The sequence below is a fragment of the Choloepus didactylus genome, chromosome 3 (assembly GCF_015220235.1).
Source record: "Choloepus didactylus isolate mChoDid1 chromosome 3, mChoDid1.pri, whole genome shotgun sequence".
Taxonomy (NCBI): Eukaryota; Metazoa; Chordata; class Mammalia; order Pilosa; family Megalonychidae; genus Choloepus; species Choloepus didactylus.
Genome location: NC_051309.1, coordinates 16,335,962 through 16,355,978, shown reverse-complemented (window position 1 = coordinate 16,355,978; position 20,017 = coordinate 16,335,962). Strand labels below are relative to the sequence as shown.

At 40.2% G+C, this 20,017-nt stretch overlaps 1 pseudogene; it reads left to right on the top strand.

The window, feature by feature from the left end:
• The window catches only part of LOC119530207, a 143,700-nt pseudogene that overhangs the window by 101,770 nt on the left and 21,913 nt on the right, over window positions 1-20,017 (top strand).

Below are 20,017 nucleotides of genomic sequence, written 5' to 3'. Positions count from 1 at the left end.
AGGGCACGTGACCAGAGTTTGGGCAATCAGACTTGTTCTCCCAATATGCCGAATTTTGAATGGTCTGCAGCAAGAGTGCACACATACGAAAGACAGCTTATTACCCCAGAAGCAGTGCTCTGGATTTTGAGGAGCTGCTATTTAGGCTCTGTGATGGTTGGGTTCATGTGTCAAACTGACCAGGTGATGGTGCCCAGGTGTCTGGTCAAGCAAGCACTGGCCTGTTACTGCAGGAACATTTGTGGCTGGTTAATAAACCAGAAGGCTGATTTATTAAATCATCAGTCAACTGACTGCACCTGTGACTGATTACATCAACAAAGGGTGTGTCTTTGCAATGAGAGAATTCAATCAGCTGGATTTAATCCAATCAGCTGAAGACTTTTAAGGGAGAAGAGAGAGAACTTTCACTTCTTCTTCGGCCAGCCAGCCTCTCCTGGGGAGTTCATCGAAGACCCTCATCAGAGTTGCCAGCTTGCTGCCTGCCCTATGGAATTTTGACTCATACATCCTGCCCTACAGAATCTGGACTCATGCATCCTGCCCTACGGAATTTGTACTTGTGCATCCCCACAGTTGCGTGAGACACTTTTATAAAATCTCATTTTTACAGATATCTCCTATTGGTTCTGTTTCCTTAAAGAACCCTAACTAAAACAGTCTTCCTTAATGGACACAACTTCTGTTGGCAGCTCCTCCCATCCTATTTTTAAGCCAGATGCTCCGGCTTCCCTCCCATTCCCTGATCCACACAGCATCACTCTAACAAATTTCCTTTTTATGTTATCTTAGCCGGAGTTCATTTTTATGGCTTTCCAGAAAGGACCCTAACTGGTCCATCTCTCCTAAGAAATTTAAGCCAGGACTACATGGCATCCAGTGGTAGGGTGATGGGGCTATCTGGTAAGTTGGAGCTATTTCTGAAGTTTACTTCTGGTCAATATGAAAATATCCTGTGAGAAGGTGATGTGATCAGAAGCAATGAAAGTAGTGGTAAAGGATGCAAGCTCCAGAGCCAGACATTGTGTGCTCAAATCTCACTTTCTCTACTTAATAGCTGTATGCCTTTGGGCAAGTTGCTTAAAAGTATAATGGAAAGGGTAATAATATGTTGCTCCTAAAATTGCTATGAGCAATGAATGACTTAAACATACAGAATTCATGGAGCAGAGTAAGTTATTTATTATGTGTAAGGTATGATTATTAAGCCTTCTGAAAAATAGCCAATGTGGTAAAAAAAAATCACATGATATTCTCATGATGTTACCATTATTCATTTTTTTCCAATTTTCTCCTGAACTTTAGAGTCTACTGTACCTAGATTTGACTGCCCCTGTTCCTGATAGAATGGAGTTAAGCCACTAAATGTCAAAAGACGTTTGTGTGTAGAACCTGTGTGACCAAGTCCTCCTTCTGGCCACACAAGCCTGCCCAGCACCGATGCTCAGGTAACCACAGAGAAGAGGAGCTGTGAACTCTGCTTCCACAGGCCCCACTGGCTCGGGAAAACCATGTCCCAGGGAACAACTGCTTGCAGTTGCTTGACAGGAAAATCTCAAGCCCAAGACCCCAAGTCTCCTTGCTGGCCCTGACAAGTGAGTCAGAGGCCTTCCAAGCAAGCCTGAGCTCCAGGAAGCTCCCTGCCCTTACCCTCTTGCTTCACTTCTCCTAGAGGTTTGGGCTAATACCCTTTTCTGCTGAGACCAGGTGAGACAGCTCCTCAGCCCTGTCCAGAGCACTTTCTTGGGCTTCCCACAAGTAGCCAGTGTCTGTCAGGGGGTAACAGCACCCAGTGCAGATGAACTTGGACCAGCTCCTAGAAGCCAAATCTATGGGGTATCTATGGTCTGCCTAGTGTCTTCCTAAGGATTCAGAATGTGAGGACAGTGCCACAATCAGTACTCAGAATGAAACATTTCACTCCCAGCTGTCACAAAGAGCAGGGAATCAAAAAGCCCATGGATCTCCCCCCAAGATTCCAACATACACTGTATTGCATTTGGGGAGTCCTAGCAGATGAGGGGTTGGGGGTACAATCAAGGCACAGTCATATTTCAATGCTCGTCTGAACCAGAGGACAGCAGTGATTGAACAGAAGCTTGCCTTGCCCAGTCATGTTCTGAGCCCGAAAGGTGGGGTCTGAGCCACCCAATCCCATGGTGGACACGGGAGTGGCACCATCCTGTTCCAGTTTGCTAATGCTGCCGGAATGCAAAACACCAGAAATGGATTGGCTTTTATAAAAGGGGGTTTATTTAGTTACAAAGTCATAGTCTTAAGGCCATAGAGAGTCCAAGGTAAATCATCAACAATCAGGTACCTTCACTGGAGGATGGCCAATGGTGTCCAGAAAACCTCTGTTAGCTGGGAAGGCACATGGCTGTCGTCTGCTCCAAAGTTCTGGTTTCGAAAAGGCTTTCTCCCAGGACATTCTTCTCTAGGCTACAGTTCCTCAAAAATGTCATTCTTAGTTGTTCTTGGGGTGTTTGTCCTCTCTTAGCTTCTCAAGAGCAAGAGTCTGCTTTCAATGGCCGTCTTCAAACTGTCTCTCATCTGCAGCTCCTGTGCTTTCTTCAAAGTGTCCCTTTTGGCTACAGCAAGCTCCCTTCTTATGTCTGAGCTTATACAGTGCTCTAGTAAACTAATCAAGGCCCATACTGAATGGGCAGGGCCACACCTCCACGGAAACCATCCAATCAGAGTCATCACTCACAGTTGAGTGGGGTACATCTCCATGGAAACATTCAAAGAATTACAATCTAATCAACACTGATATGTCTGCCCCCACAAGATTGCATCAAAGAACATGGCTTTTTCTGGGGGACATAATACATACAAACCGGTACACATCCCCTGGCAGTAAGTCATCTTTGGGGTGGACTGGTGGCCCCCCAGTGATGCCCTCTCTGGGTGGAAACTCCCAGGCCCTTGAGTGATAGCTCCTTTGGTTCCCCACAGCCTCAGAGACAGACTGTGACAGAAGTTTGGGCTGAAGTTGATACACAGCTCACTGGATGAGCAGAGGCTTGGGAATGGAGTAGTGGCTAAATCCTTCAGCCAAAGGCAGGGCCACTCAGGAAAAGGGCTGCAGCTGAGGGTCTCCTGTGGAAGGACCCGGTTACAGGAAGGCAAATCCCTGCCGACACAGGGGATGCAGTATGGAGTTTGAAGGCAAACCACACGTAGAAGGCCCACTTTTAAGGGCCCAGCATGAAGCTGTGAAGAGATTACCACTGCACTTGCTGGGCTGAGCCCAGTGTGTTCCAACAATAACAGGTGGGCGTGGGTCTCCCTCCACAATCCAGGCACTCAGAACCTAGCACCATCCTAGCAAAAGGAGCCACGAAGCTGAAATCCTGAGTTCTGAGCAGGCTGTATGTTGGGGTCAGTCCTCTGGCTCCACACGCGGCTTGCAGCAAAGGGCCATGTCAGCAGAACCATCACCACAGCCACCTCCACTCGCCCACTTGTGTAAACATAGGATAGGGATGGAGAAGAAATTCACTTAGAGGGTGGGGTAGGAGGACGTTTAGCTTTAGTGAGGCGCCAACCTGCCTGCCTTTCCTTCAAATCAAGGGACATTGTCCCTTATTCACCAATTTAGCTCCAACCCCTTGGGCAGTGCCTGGCATCCAGCAGAGGCCGGATAAATAATTGGCCAATGAACATTTCCAAAAAATATATTTTTTAAGTCTTCAGTGGGAGACTATGGGAGAAAGACATTTTCCTTTAGTCCTACTAGGCTCAGTCTACTTATAGGCAAACAATATTACAGTCAAAATCTCCTTTTCTCAACCTGAAAGTTTTTCTAATTATTGAGGAGATAAATTTATAGTTGAAAATATAACACACAAAACAAAATACAGTTAAATGTATAAAGTGCTCTGTGGGAAATGAACCTTCCCATGTTTAGGGGTAAAACTACTATGATAGTGTGTTACCCATTTCCATTGTATTGGTTTAGAATTGCCCACCTCAAACCAGACTGATTCAAAGAAGGTCTGCCCTAGGGCTTGTCCTCCCTGAAATAAAATCTTTCCTTTATCTGAATCACCAAATCCCCACAGTACAGTTTGGTTTGGTTGTTTTGGGGTTTCACATTCTGCTTTTTAGGTTTTGCTTTTAAAAATAATACAATAAAGCAAAACAATGCAGAAATGAAATAGAAACTGAAAATCCTTCCAACCCCCAGTACGGTTGGGATTTATCTTATAGAATTTCTTTACTTTCCTTTTTATTGTAATATTTTTTCTGTAAAATTTGACTTGCCTCCTCCTGCCCTCCTGCTGCCCTCCAACTATTTGGAAGTCTGTGGGAGGAAAATAATGTGCTTAGCTCACTTTTGATTCACTGAAGCACTGGTGAAATTACAAGTTTGAATTGAACCACAAAGAAGGTCTTAATAAATGCAGAGCATGGGGACTGGGACAGTACCTGACACTTAAGAGGCAAATTAGAAGCGTTTGTTGAATGAATGAATGATAGGTCCATCCTCTGAGATTGCAAATGGATGGACTGAGATAAATTCAGGATTAGTAGAGGTTCTGAATAATAAGTTTCAGAGAAGAAAGAAGAGGAGAAGAAAAGAAAAATTAGTTTCAGTGACTATTATCTTCAGCAATGCTGCTAAATATAAGCTGGTACAAAACAATACTTCCCCTTTCCCAACTTGTTACACTTTCTCCCTCCTTAATCACTAAAGCTTCTTCACACACACACACACACACACACACACACATATACAATCCTGGATTAAGCGTATTCATGTCTTATTTAGATTTTTTAATATATATTTTCTTAAAGAAAATTGGCCTCTATCTTTCCTTTCTCATATTGTCCTTTCTGTTTTTGAAGTGATACCAACTTATTTAAATGAGCTTAGAGCTTTCTGTCTTTCTCTAGTCACTGTTAACAATTTACATAAATTAGGAAAATAGTCTTCCTTCAAGATTTGATAGAATTAGTATGTAAATTGTCAGATCCAGGTGCGTGAGAAACCATATGTATATCTGTGTGTGTGTGTGTGTGTGTGTGTGTATGTGTGTATTTCTTAGCATTAACTCAATTTCTTTAATTGTAAAAGGACTTTTCAGGTTTTTCATAATCTCTTGAGTCAATTTATTTTTCTACAAGTTAAATGGACTATTTCCAAATTTATAAGTTTGCTTCAAAGTATTGCAATAGTTGAATCCCATATTTTCAAAATTTTGGTGTTTTCATTGTTATTCAGTTCTAAATATTTTGAAATTTTCATCATAATTTGTTCTTGATATATACATTATTTATTGATAAGTGTAATTTTTGGATTTCCAAAATATGGGGCATTATTTTTAGTATTAATTTCTAGTCTGATTGCTTTTTTAGTCAGACAACATAGTCTGTAGTATATGCATGTTCAGGTATCTGCTGAGACTCGTCTTGTGGTTTAGTATATGTGTATTCACCAATGGATGGGATCAGGCTTCTATTATGCCCATTTTATTGCATTGTTCAAATTTTCTAAATCCTTAAAATAATTCCGAGAGAGATTTGTTAAACTCTCCCATAATTAATAAGACTGTAGCCACTTCCCCTTGAAATTCTTTCAGTGTTTGCTTAAATACTATGGAAAACAATGCCTTAGGTACAGATGGGTTCAGAACTATTCTAGTTTCCTGGGGAATTATTTTTTTATTATATGGTCACTCTCTTTATCCCTAACTTTGCTTTTACCACTATGAAAAGAGCTGTCTGATATGAATTGTTTTTTTTCCTTTGTCTTGAAAAGGACTCAAGGAGGGTGGTTTGCCCTTGACCCCACCTCAGGCAAGCTGTCCGCACTCGTCAGCGCTGGCATCCCTCGACTTAGGTCAGGCCCTATAGAGAGGGAAGGCAGAAGTAGGCCCTCTAATTTCTGCCCTTTCTTTCCTTATCTGGGGTGCCCCGTGCAGGGACAGGAGGAGGCCCCCCAGGCTGGGTGAATAAAACCTCGGTGATAACCACTACCTCAATGACTTCCAGATCCTCCAGAGCTGAGGTTCCTCTCTTCTGGTCAAAGTCTCCCACCCCAGCCCCTCTGCATCCCTGCTCAACCCTATCCAGCCCCCTCACCCAGGAAGAGGAGCCTGTCACAGAGCCCAGGACACCGGTGGCCATCGAGACACTTCAGCCAAATCTCGGTTCTGCCACCAAGAAGCCCCGTGGAGAGGGAAAACCTCTCAGCCCATCTGGGTGCCTGTTTCTTCTGCAAAGTGAGGGAAGCACATTTTTACAACTCTGAGGTCATTTCTAGCTGAGGGAAATGCTATGAACCTATGAGTCTTATTGCAGTAGTGACCCTGCTTTTCACGTTTTGGATTGTATTCAAACCCTATGTACTTTAATGAAAAATTAAATAAACAAATCCCCAGAATTTGGCACAAGAGGGTACAGTGATGGGTAATAAAGAGAGGTGGCCTGGGTCATAGAAATTACGTATTGGGACGGAACCTGGTGAAGGAGGAACAGCTTTCTTTAAACAAACCATTAAAACTAATGATGAAATTCTTTCCCAGGAAATCCCCCATTTTTCTGAAGTTCTACATCTCTAATTTTGTGAGCAAAGCAAGCTGTATGAAAGAATAACACATTTCAAAAGTATGCCATACCTTTGAATTGTCTTTTAGTGCTCCAAAGATCTAACAAAAATAACTTTATCTCTGTCTTCTAAAAAAAGGCTGAAAACGTACATATTATATAGATTTCCTATTTTCCAGGAAGTCTGACCTTATCAGTGCTTTCACCCTAAAGTGTTCCACAATTTGGGAGGATTGTAAAGCTTACCAAAATTTAAGTACTCAAGCACAAAGTCTGAAATCACTTGAATAGCCCTCCTGCTTCCTTATTGCCAAGCCTATGGATTTCACTAGGTGGCAGCATGTAATAACAAATAATGCTATTACACGCTAATAAATAAAACCGAAAAGCCGCTTTAATAACAAATGTCAGACTCACAAAGATTCTAAAACAACAAAAGAACTTTAGGGAGTTGCTGTGCTTCAGCTTAACTTCAAAGCACAGTCAATTTAATAGAGGCATCTTCTTCTCCACACATTTACACATTCTATTTTACATAAAAATTCCTGGGACTAAGGTATGGTAGACAGAAGCGTTTCAATTCTTTGAGGCAGGGTCTCTTCATTAACATTTTACTAAAGGAAATTAAGCTCACCTTTAAGCAAAGAGACATTTCAATAGCTATTAATGATCACTTATTATTAAGCCATTCCTAAGGTCAGATCTTGGATTTTATTTGAAAATTAATGATCTAGAAAAGATAAACACACCAATGCAACTGAGAAGTTTAAAGCCACAGGTAGCAGACCATCATGTTTTTGGTTGGTCTGAACAATGTGTGTGTGTGAGAGAAAGAGAGAGGGAGAGAGAGAGAGATTTTAAACAATTGCCTGTATTCACAAAGGAGTTGAATAGACATTTTTCCAAAGAAGATGTATAAATGGCCAAGAACTATATGAAAAGATGCTTGACATCATTTCCATTAGGGAAATGCAAATGAAAACCACAATGAGACACCACTTCACACCCATAAAGATGGCTATTTTTTTTTAATGGAAATAACAAGTGTTAGAGAGGATGCAGAGAAATTAGAACACTAGGTGCATTGCTGGTGGAAATATAAAATAGTACAACCATTTGGAAAGCAATATGGCGGTCCCCCAAAAAGTTAAATGTAGAATCACCAAATGACTCAGCAATTCCACTTCTAGGTATACACCCAAAGAAAGTAAAAACAGGATCTCAAATAGATGCTTGTATACCGATGTTTATAGCTGCATTATTTCCATGAGCCAAAAGGTTGAAACAACTCATACCTCCATCAACAAGTGAAAGGATAAACAAAATGCAGTACCTACACAATGAAATATTATTTGACCATAAGAAAAGACAGAGTTCTGAGACACGCTACAGTATGGAAGAAACCTGAAAAGCTACACTCAGTGAAATAAGCAATACACATAAGGACAAATATAGTATGGTGTCACTTATAAGAGGTATATAGAAATAGCAAACCCACAGTGACAGAAAGTAGATTGCAGGTTAAGAGAGGAAAAGTGAGGGGGTGGGGAAAGGTGAAGTGTTGGTTGATGGATGCAGAGTGTAAATAAAATATTTTTGAAAACTGCTCATATTCAAATTTAAGTTGTTTCATACAAAAATCCTGATTCCTGGCTTCTCTGGAGCAAACAACATCTGCCAACACTGAGCCCATATTTTCACATGCAATGAAAGGCTGAAATCAAGTGTTGGCCATCCCACTTCAACTATCGAAGAGATTTCCAATTTGCATCATTTGTTCTGACTCCCTATTATTTCCTAGCTGAATTAATTTTCTATCATTGTGTAACAAATAACCACACATTTGCCTTAAAATGACACCAATCTATTGACACACAGTTCTGTGAGTCAGAAGTCCAGGCTCGGTGTGCCTCAGTTCTCTGCCCAGGGTCAACAGATGTAAACCCACAATGTCAGGGGAGCTGTGTTCCCCTCTGCAGCCAGGATCTTCTGTGTTAGAATCCAGTTCCTTATATTTGTAGGACTGAGGTCCCCATTTTCTGACTGGCTGTCAGTCAGGGATTGCTCTCAGCTCCCAGAGGCCACCCACTTTCCTTACCAGTGGCTCCTTCTATATTCAAAGCCAGCACTGGAGAACTTATTACATGTTGAATCCCACTTGTGCTTCAAATCCCTCCCTTCAAGAAAAGCCCAGTCCCTTTCAAGGCCTCACCTGATTGTGTGAGGTCCACCCTAGTTAATCTCCCTTTCTTAAAGTCAACCATACCAAACAACATAAGCTAAGCACAGGAGTGAAATCCCATCGCAGCCACAGGGCTGTTGGATTATACAGGCTGTGTACACCACAGGGTGACAATCTTAGAATTCTGCCTATCACATTGACCAAGAGTCAGTTTGTCATTTATCATCAAATTTGCACTGTTTTCTCAGAATAGAGTTCACAAGAAATTTCTAGGCCTGCATGTCTACCAAAACTTGAGAAAATGAAAGATAAGAAGGCCATGTGGTTCAAGTCAAAAGGAAGGAAGAAAGGGTGGGGGGGGGGGGGAAGAAAGGAAGAAGGGAGGGAGAAAAGACGGAAAGAAAGAAAAAGAAAAAGAAAGAAAAGGAAATATTCCTCCATGTTACATGTGAAAATAAATTGGTTTTTCTGTTGTCATTGTTTTTTAGACTCATACTCCACTATTTATTTATTACTTGGTAAAAGAGTATATATTCCTATATCAGTACTTCCAAAACTCTCTATGTTAACAACACCCCCACCCTCATGGCTATCTGTCAATGGACTAATACTTTTGTCAAATGCACTAGAAATAAAATGATTTAACTGATTATGTTCTTACATGTTGGGACAATATTAAATTGCTATGAAAGTTTCTAAAATTTCTGCATTTATCTTACTAAAAGCTGGAAACAAACAGTTCATGGACAGTTACAAGTTCAGTGACCACATAAACATATTAATGACTTGATATCAAACATATTTTAAGTGCATATGTTTTGTAGTAACAACTTACATATATTTACACAATTATAAGAGCTAACTTTCCTTATGAAATTGTCACATGATACTGCCAAGTGTTTTTCTAGCACTTTATACCTATTATCCCCTCTAATCAGTAAAACTTACTCTATGAGGTGGATTCAGTTATTATCCATTTTCATGGCACAGATAATTTGAGTAACTTGCCCACAGTCACACAGATAGTTTGATTCCAGAGCTTGGGTCCTCAACCACACACTCTGGCCATTCCTGTGACAGACATGTTTGCAGCCACTAGGGGTGCTGGAAATTATACTTGATTTGGGGTCAGGCTCAGGGATCAGGGTTCAAACTACAACTCTGCCACCTGCCAGCTACGTGACATGGGCCAACTTAGTTCACCTCACTGAGATTCAATATCTTCTTATTTAAATTGAGTATTAGAATATGCAACCTGCTGGGATATATAGAAAGAGATGGTTGCATGATTTAATGTAGATTAGTGCTTTACAAATTATCAAATTCTCCTCAAGTACAAATTAGACGTACATATCACTTCAAAAAGGCAATAAATATTGGCATAGTCTCTAAACAATGTCCTACAGAATGCTTCCTTTCAAACATGCTGCATCAGTCAGGGCTCAGCTAGAAAAGAGAAACCAGGCTTTCATACAGAGGGAATTGAATACAGGGATTTGATGGAAGAGTTGAAAATCCAAACAGAGGTTAGAGAAATAACCCAGAGATAATCAGATTACCTGTCAGGGTTCCACAAGAGAAACAGAACCAGTAGATCCAAGAGAGAAAAAAAGAGAGGGATTTATTGCAAGGGATTGGTTTACACGATTGTGTTAACTGCTAGGCAAGTCCAAAATCCATACAACAGGTCACCAGGAAGGGTGGTCTGGAAATTCTTGGGCAGGAGCTGAAGCTGCAGCCCACAGGCAGCTTCTTAATGCCTTTCAACTGATTGGATCAGGCCCACCCAGATTGTTGAAGATAATCTCCTTTACTTATAGTCAACCGATTGTCAGTATTAATCACATCTACAAAACATCTTTTCAACAACACCTAAAACAGTGTTTGATTGAAATTGACCATCACATTTTTGATTGCAGGAACCTGTAACAGTCCTCAGAATGGAGGAACCAAGGGGTGATGCGGTGTGCTAGACAGAGTTCAACTGGTAGAGATGGAACCACATGGGAGCTGCCTGGTAAGAGCTGAGGCCATGGAGGAGACACAGTAGGTTGCAGGGACACCATGGGGGAGGGGGAGGGCAGATGGAGATAGGGAGAAATATCTAGCTGTTCTCTTTACATTCTCCAGTCTTCCACCATTATTTACCATTGGCCAAACCTCGGGAAACCAGAGGACAGGGAAGCCTGGGAAACATAGTTTGCTGTGATGCTGAGCAAATCAGACAATATGGAGAAATGAGTGGGAATGGGACTGATGAAACCTCATAAACCTAATGAGATGAAAAGATAATGAGCCCTTTCCTTTCCTAGAGATGCTTAAAATTTGGGAGGCACTCATTTTCTTGGGAAAATTTGAAAGAATCTCTTCAGAAACCAAAGGCTAGCCATGTCATTCCCACCTTTCATCCATTCAGTAAATGTGTAAGCTTTGGTAGGGATAAGGCTTCAGAAGAGGGGCTGTGTGTGTAACATTAAGGTGCCTGGATTTTATCCTGTAGCCTATGTGACTCAAAATGTGAATCACTCACATTAGGATTATCAGAGCATTTTAGAAATAACGACTTCTGAGCTCCCTCCCACACCTAATTTAATCAAAACGTATAGGAATGGAGTCCAGGAATGTGCATGTCTAACAAGCTGCCCAAAAGCTTCTTAGACAAAGCAAAGACTGAGAACCACTGTAAGGTATCAGTAGGGAAGTGACGTGATGAGATTTAAGTTTCAGAATACTAACCAACCAGCCTTATTGAACAATTTCTATGCTCTAAGCGTGTCATACATATGGACTCACACGCTAATGTCTGTGCAGAACGCAGCTGATTTGTTGGCTCCAGATACAAAAATGGTAAGTAAATGTCAAATGGTGTTTCCCAATTCCAGATATGTAAAGTAACATCCGAAGGCGATGAATCAGAACTTCATTACACAAGCATTTGATTATTTGAGGATATCTGAACACACACCATTGAATGAGAACTACATATGGTTTACTCAGCTACGCCTTTGAGCATAGTTGTGCATAATGTCAAAAGAAAACTGGGACACAAGTAGCCATCAATATAATGGATTTATTGAAAGAGGATTGTTAACAGGGAGATCTCAAACTGGAGTAAGAGTCTCAAAATAGTTAGCAAGTCACATTAGCTTATAAAGACAATTAGGGAACTTCTAAAGGGGAAATTGTAAGAACTGGTTGAAATTTAAGTTCCTTATTATAAAGGAGCATCTTACAAAGTGGAGGATAATCACTCTCTAGTTAGCACAGCATATTTGTCTGTTCCTACTGGACTGAAACCAGCTCATTTCCAATTGTTGCTTAAACTGCAACTTTTTCAGGCTACATTCTATTTTACCAGAAAGCCTCAAAGTTCCTGTCACTTCTCAGAAAAGAGGGCCACTCCTGGCAGGCCAATGCAGGCAACCAATTTACCCTGTTTAGCAGTAAGTGCAAATAATAGTCATTGAGTTTCTGGCACTGTCAAGTTCCTGACATAGTAGCAGTTTCCTATGGCCTACATTATCCATGCCTACCTGCACCCACACCATCTGCCACATGTGTTGAAATGCTCTCCCACTGTGGTCAGGGCGCTATGACCTTGACCTTGGGTTTAATCATGTGACTTTGCTTGGCCAATAGGATGCTAGCAAACATGACCCAAGCAGAGGTTTGAAATGGGGATACCACTGGGGTTTGTTCTCTCTGTACCTCTGTCATCACCATAAGAGTGTGCCTGAGCTAGCCTGTTAGAAGAGGAGAGCACATGAAGTAGAGGTAAATCACCCCAACGGCACTAGCCAAAAGCAGCTTAGAGCAGCCAGTTTACTCCAAATGAGTGAAAAACAATTTCTTATGGTAGCATATGCTGATGATTTATGCTTGCTTGCTGTGCAGCATAATTGTGATGATAGCTTTCTCTATCAGCACTCTTTATTCCCATTCCATTGCATATTATTGAAACTCTTAGTAAACAGTGCTTGGCAAATGTTTCTGTCCAGTCAGTATCTTCTTCTTTAATTGTTTGCATTCCACACTGTCCTATAATCATCTTCTATATTCCTTGAAAAACTACAAACTATTGAAGAGAGAAATGAAAGAAGATCTAAATAAATGGAGAGCCATTTTCATGGATTGGAAGACTCAATATGGTTAAGATGTGAATTCTAGCAGTGAAAATTCTAGTATGCATTTTGTAAAAATTGATGAGCTGATTCTAAAATTTATATGTAAATCCAAATGGCATAGAATTGCCAGAACTATTTTGAAAGAAGAATTTCCAAACTGAAAAACCTACACTACCTGATTTCAAGACTTACTCAACACTGCAGTAACCAAGAGAGAGTGCTATAAGTGTAAATATACACATGTAAGTCAGTGGAATAGAATAGAGAGTCTAAAAATAGACACAAACATGTGCAGGTCATTTATTTTGGGGGAAATCTAAGATATATCAATGGGAATAATCTTTTCAATAAATGGTGATGAACAACTGATAGCCATATGCAAAAAAATTAACTTGAACTCTAACTCACAGCATACACAAAAATGAGCTCAAAATGGATGAGACTTAAACATAAAAGCTTTAATCATAAAACTTCTATGAGAAAGGGAGAAAATCTTGGGAATAGGCAAAGATGTCGTAGCATAACATAGAAGACACACCATAAAAGAAAAATTGGTAAATTTAACTATCAAAATTAAAAACTCCTCTTCAAAAGACACTTAAGAAAATGCAAAGAAAATTCACAAACTGTGAGTAAATATTCACAATACTTATATCTCACAAAGCACATGTATCCAGAACATATATAAAATCCTTACAACTCAATAATGAGACAAACAACCAAAACAAATGGGCAAAACATGTAAACAGACACTTTACAAAAGAAGATACACAAATCATTAATAAAGTAATGAAAAGACAAAGAACATCATTAGTTGTCAGGGTAATGCAAACTAAAACCAAAATGAGACACAACTGCACACCTATTAAAATGGCTAAAATTTGAAAGACTGACTATATACTGAGTATTGACAAAGATATGAAGCAACAATGTTGGTGGAGAACATTTTGGCAGTTTCTAATAAATTTACTTACCATCTATCTCCTTCCTCAACATGTACACAGAAGAAATAAAAACGTATGTCTATGCAACATGAAGGTACATAGCAGCTTTATTTATAACAGGCAAAAACTGGAAATAACCCAAACATGGGTAGATAGGATAAACAGATTGCTGTATATTCATACAGGGGACTACCACTCAGGAATAAAGAGAAGCAGACACTGATACATGCAACAAGTTGGATGAATCTCAAAAATATTATATGGAGGAAAAGAAGGCGGACAAATGAGTTTACACTGCATGATATCATTTACATGAACAGTCAAAATTGACATGCAACTCCATACTAGAACAAGCAAAACTAATCTATACTAACACTGAGATTGGGTGAAGGGGACACTGAATGCAAAAAGGTATGAGAGAACTTTGGGGTTAATGGAAGTATTTCACATCTGATTGTGATGGTGATTACACAGGTGTACACATTTGTCAAAACTCCTCTAATTGTACATTTAAAGAGGGGAGGGGGTAATTATTTTATGTAAAGTATACTTCAATAAAAGTAACCAAGTTAGTGGGGCCAGAGGTGGGTGGAGGTGCATGGGGCAGAGCAGGGAGAAGGCCCAGTAACTGCATCAATGTAGCTGGTGCCTGCAGCTTGCCTTTAATGCATGATAGGTGGGAATCTGATTGGTTTATTGGATTAAGGGCCTGGCACTTGCCGTTCTCCCATGCTTTCTGCTTGAAAATGTATTCATGATTCAATACATACAGCAAAGAATTCTCAGTCTCTCCACCTGCAAATACTCAAATTTCACATTGTAATCTGCTTTTCTGCATTGTTTTACATCTGCTTTTCTTTCAGTCAGCCTGACTGCTGCACTAGTCCAAACAGCAGGCTAATACTAATGTAGCCATATATATATATATATATATATATATGGCATGTGCTGCATATATATATATTGTGTCCCCCAGAAAAGGCCACGTTCTTTGATACAATCTTGTGGGGGCAGACATATTATTGTTGATTAGGTTGGAACCTATTGATTGAGTGTTTCCATGGAGGTGTGACTCAATCAACTGTGGGTAAGACATTTGATTGGATACTCTCCATGGAGGTGTTACCCCACCCATTCAGGGTGGGTCTGAGATAAATCACTGGAGCCATATAAAAGAGCTGACAAACAGTAGGAACTCAGAGCAGCTACAGCTGAGAGACATTTTGAAGATGGACATTGAAAGCAGACTTTTGCTGACACTTTGCTCCAGAGAAGCTAAGAGAGGACAAAACGCCCCAAGAGCAAGCAGACACCAGCCACGTGCCTTCCCTTAACAGGTTTTCCAGGTGCCAATGGCCTTTCTCCAGTGAAGATATCCTATTGCTGATGCCTTATCTTGGGCACTTTATGGCATTAAAACTATAACTTTGTAATCAAATAAACCCCCTTTATAAAAGCCCATCCATTTCTGGTGTTTGGCAAAATGGCAGCATTAGCAAACCAGAACACAGCATATGTATGTGTGTATATACATGTGTGCATGTAGACCACTCCTGTCAGCTATAAGCCTAGCATAGCAGTCTCTGGGACTAAAAAGCCTAATAGCCATAAAATATTAAGTGCAGAGACTAACACATATTTATCTCTAGTAGCTGCATTTTCACCAAATGAGCAAGGTTTGGGGGAAGGTGGAAAGGGTAGGGAAAATACACAAGCAGGAAGACTGCCTTGGGAAAAATCCAGGAAACCTGTTCATTGAGATAGGAGGGAAGCAGGGCTTAAAATAGAGGTGTTTGAGGGAGATGGTACAGAATGTGTAGCCTTCTGTCTCTCTGCATAGCAGGTGGTAGGGCAGACAGGGTGAAATTGGGGCATGAGGAGAATGGTAAAGTTCTTCAATAGTCATTGTGAGGAAGGGAAATCAAGCCCAACCTACAGACAAATGGTACTCAGTCTGCTCAGAACCAGCTCTGGTCAGAAATCCTGGATTATGATGGTGCCAATGGCTCTTGGGTCAAAATTCATCTCCTCTGAGGGCCCAGGTTCTGCTGTCTGCCTGTCTGTCCCATGCAGGTATTTGAGCATATTGGCATATTGAAAATGCAAGAGAATATATATTTTTACAATGTGTAAATATGTGTGTATATATGTCAAATATACCTACACATATACCTGAAAGGCACTGGGTGGTGGGACTGAGGAGATGTCACTGTCTTTGTGTCACCGTATGTCTAAGCCTTCTCCTTTCCAGTTTCACATCTCGTATTCCTGCAACCATTCCTCAAATAGCAGTAGTTTAGCCATCCTGGCAGCTATCTCTTGCAAATAGATAAATAGCAGCAGAAAAGTAATCATTCTTCACGTTACCTTATAAAAAGTGCTTTCACATAAGCTATCCGTAGGTGGATCATGGAACCCATTTGTGCAAATCAGCTTATACAGCCTTTCACTTGGAGAGGGACCTAAATATATGCAATCTCTTTTCCCTTTCTGCTCACCAACTGTAACTTCCAATCTGCAAATCCTGCACATGATGTCACATTTTCATGATATAGTTGTTAAAATAGTTGCACAAAGATATGTGTAACTCAATTCATTAGTAGGATTTTTAAAAATAGTTTGTGACCAGGGACTTAGTTATTCTCCAGCTCTCACATTGATCTTCAAATAAGTTGCATTTATTCAAATAAGATTGGGTTTCTAGCATATCAGTCATAAACATTATTACTAGGGTGGAATTGAAATTCAGTATCTAGCCTTTATTGAGAATGATGAGGATTTCATTAGAATAAGGATAACTAATAATTTATTGTCGAGAGCAGCAACAGCTAGGGCTGATGCAATTGGCAACTTACCCACATAGCTCCAAAAACAGCTCACCTTTTATAGACCCACGATGTAATACTAGCATCCTTCTCCATGCTGAGCTGCCAGTGTTTTTCCTTTGACCTGACTCATTGACAGATCATTATTTTCAAACACTTGTTCATGTGCTCAGGATGGGAAGTGAATTGGAGAACAGCTCCCACAAAATATATTCTTTCCCCTTCCAACTCTAGTTATGTTGCATTTTATTTAGGGGACAGGGCTGCTATTCAGATTCTAAGCACCAGTGGAGCCGAACCAGATGTTAAAATAGTGAAATTGTTTTTGTACCAGTTGGAAAATTGCTGCTACCCTATGAAGACATCCTCACCCCATACTCCCTCCTCTTCTCTGATCCCTCACTGGGACACCTCAAAGGCCTTCCTACAATTTCTAACAGAGGGATAAGGCTTGGCAGAGTGGAGACCCTTAGGACCTTGGTATAGAGCTCCCACCAGTGCTAAACTCATTTCATCAGTCTGTGCCCAGGCCATACTGATTGCTAAATATCCTAAATTTCATACCTAGCTGGTAGGGGAATGCTTTGATCTTTTTTTTTTTTTTTTTTTTAACATGTGGAGGCACTTAATCAGCCTTTTTGTTGAAAAAAATAAGAAATAAGAAGCATAAGCATTTTTATAGCAGTCTACAATTTTAACATTTCCAATACATCAATCTCTTCAGTCACTATGCTCCAAGCACTGGGATAGTATTTACACACACACACATACACACACACACCATTTATTCCTCATGACAACCCTGTGACTTAGGTGGCACTATAATATTTTTTAGCAAAAAATCATGTTAATATGAGCTAACATTATTCCATGTGCTACATGACAGGCAAAATGCTAAGAACTTTACATGAATTAGCAAATTTAATCTCTATGACAATGTTAGGAAATACATGCTTTTGTCACACACATACACCCATAAAGAGAAAGTCCACTGGGACTGGAAAAAGTTAAGTAACTCCCTTAAGGCTAAAGAGCTGGCAAGGAACAGAGTGAGTTCTCTCATCCAGGTTTTCCAATACCAACTTTTTCACTGTTGTTTCCATTGTTCTATGCTTCCTTGCACCAGAAGTTGATACTGGCAGAAGTATTAAGAAATAGGGCCATTGTAATTTCTAAATGGTTGAAAGTGTTTTGAGCTCTAACTTTCAGTTTTAGTACTAGCATCTTATATATTTCACATTAGAAAAGTGATGCATTCATACCAAAAGTCAACTGATTTCTAGATGAAACTCTCCCCAATTTCTCTTTGGTAATTCTCATCTTTAAAGAATTAGCATTTTTACCATCCTGTAGGGAGTCGTTATGTGTTTTTCTTATAAATTTTATTTAAGATAAAAAAAAAAACTGAATACAGGAATAGATGCAGATGAGAAGTGGTGCTTTTTAAATGTCTCTAATACTCTCTAAGGCTAATAGAGACAGCTGTCCTAGTTATGATAATGGTGTGCCTTCCAGGATCCATCCTTAGCTCTCACAACCTACTTCCCATATCCACCAGATTAAAACATTCACCATATCCAGTACACAGCCTCTGACACTTTGTTCTTTCTTTATTCTTTCCCATAACAATATTTACTGAAATCTTCATCCACCTATTTAACAAGTGTTTGCTGAGCACCTACTATGCACCAGGCAATGTGCTAGACTTGGGGAATATGATGATGAACAAGAAGGTGAGCAAGAAGCTACGTCCTTATCTGAAAAAGCTTATATTCTAGTGGTGGGGGATGAATGCCACCAATAAACAAGTTAAAATTAATAAACAAAATAATTACCAATTTTATGAAGTGCTATGAAGAAAATAAACAGGGAAAAGAAATGGAGTAAAGGGTGTAACAATGAGGAGGTGAGCTTTGAGATGAGACTAAAGGATGAGGATGATCCAGGCCTGCAAAAAAAATGGGCAGAGAGGAGAGCAAGTGCAAATGTCAACACTACTGAGGAGCAGAAGAGAGGCCAGTGCTGGCCACATCCAGTGAGCAATGGAGAATGAAGCCAGGCCATGCAGGGCTTTGTGGTACAAAGTTTGAATATTATTCTCCCAGAGAATGTAAAGTAACAAGGAGGAATAAATGAATTTTCTGTCTACTATGGAGAATGGACTGAAGAATCAAAGCAGAGAGATGATGATGGCTTGGACTAAGAAGGTAGCAGTGGAAATGGAGAGAAGTAAAGGATTCGAATTCTATAGGAACTGGTTGTATTGGATAAGGAAGGGTGGGGGAAAGGACTATGGTCCAAGCAACTGAGATAAGGAAGAGAGGGGTTAGGAACAGGTTGCAATCAAGGATTTCCCTTTTGTATGCATTAGTTTTCAATAGTTTATTAACTATCCAATTGGAGACATCAAGTAAGCAGTTGGATATACAAGTCTTGAGTTCAGGAAAGAGAACAAAACTGGAAGTGGTAAATTTGGGTATCAATAGCAGATAGATGGTATCAAAACTAAGCTAATATATACGAGGATCTGCTTATTTAGACACTAGTTATGAAGCATGCTAATTCTCTGATCTTGAGTAAATAACAATCCCTTCATGCTTCCATTTTCTCATCTGTAAAATGGGAATGAACGTACCACTTTATTGGATTATTGTGAGGACAAGCACTCCACAAGTGCTCTTCTCCCACAACCCCCTTCAAACTCTTTGGTCCCTTCCTTCCCCTTGATGACTCCTTGGACAGATTTCATAGCCATTGAGTCAATTTTATTTATGAAGAACCTACTTATTTTCAGGTGTTAAAAGTTCTAGGACAACCTAAATAAAAACATTTTTCATCCAATTAAAAACTTTTCCCTTCCCCAGCTCAAGCCTGAGTTATAGAGCTCAGATATTCTGGTTTGCTGATGCTGTCATTATGCAAAATACCAGAAATGGGTTGGCTTTTATAAAGGGGGTTTATTTACAGTCTGAAGGCCAAGAAAATGTCCAAATTAAGACATCAACATGCGTACATCTTCAATGAAGGAAGGCCAATGGCATCCAGAAAACCTCTGTTAGCTGGGAAGGTACATGGCTGGCATCTGCTGATCATAAGTTGTATTCCAGCTCCTCTATCATCTCCTGTGCATTCTTAAAAATGTTGCTCTTGGGGAGTTTTGTCCTCTCTTAGCTTCTCCAGAGCAAACACTGAGCTAACATCTCCAAAGTGACAGCCAAAGTCTGCTTTCAGCAGCTGTCTCCAAAATGTCCCTCTCAGCTGCTCTGAGGTCCTTCTGTTTGTGAGCTCTTTAATAGGACTCAAATGATTAAATCAAGACCTTGAATAGGTGGGGTCCATATCTCCATGGAAACAATCCAATCAAATGTTTCCCTCTTAGTTGATTCA